Below are 408 nucleotides of genomic sequence, written 5' to 3' on the forward strand. Positions count from 1 at the left end.
GAAATCTCTAAATCATAAGCTCCGTAAGCGCCGCAAAGCCAACCGCCACAACCCGCCAACCAACGCTAACGCACTCTCTGCAACTCCTCCACGCCTGCTCCGTCCTCGTCCTGTTCGTCTCCATAATGCACGCATACCCATTGCCTGACTGCTATACCGCAGTGCTACACCGCCCCCATACCTACGAGCCTACGGCCTTGCACATACCTCTCTCCCAAGCCCATCCCACGCAAATCAACGTCAAACGCAGCCAACAATTCCACCCCCCAACCGTCTTCTCTGTGCACTACCCACACCCACCACGTCCCCCTCATACAGCCCGTCAGCACGCACCCCTTCAGCTCAGCTGCCTATACATAGCAAGCGCTTGACGAACTTCCTGCACAGCCAACAACCTCGCTCCCCCCA

The sequence above is a fragment of the Eimeria mitis genome, genomic scaffold (genome assembly GCF_000499745.2).
Source record: "Eimeria mitis Houghton genomic scaffold, Emh_scaff1072, whole genome shotgun sequence".
NCBI classification, from domain to species: Eukaryota; Apicomplexa; class Conoidasida; order Eucoccidiorida; family Eimeriidae; genus Eimeria; species Eimeria mitis.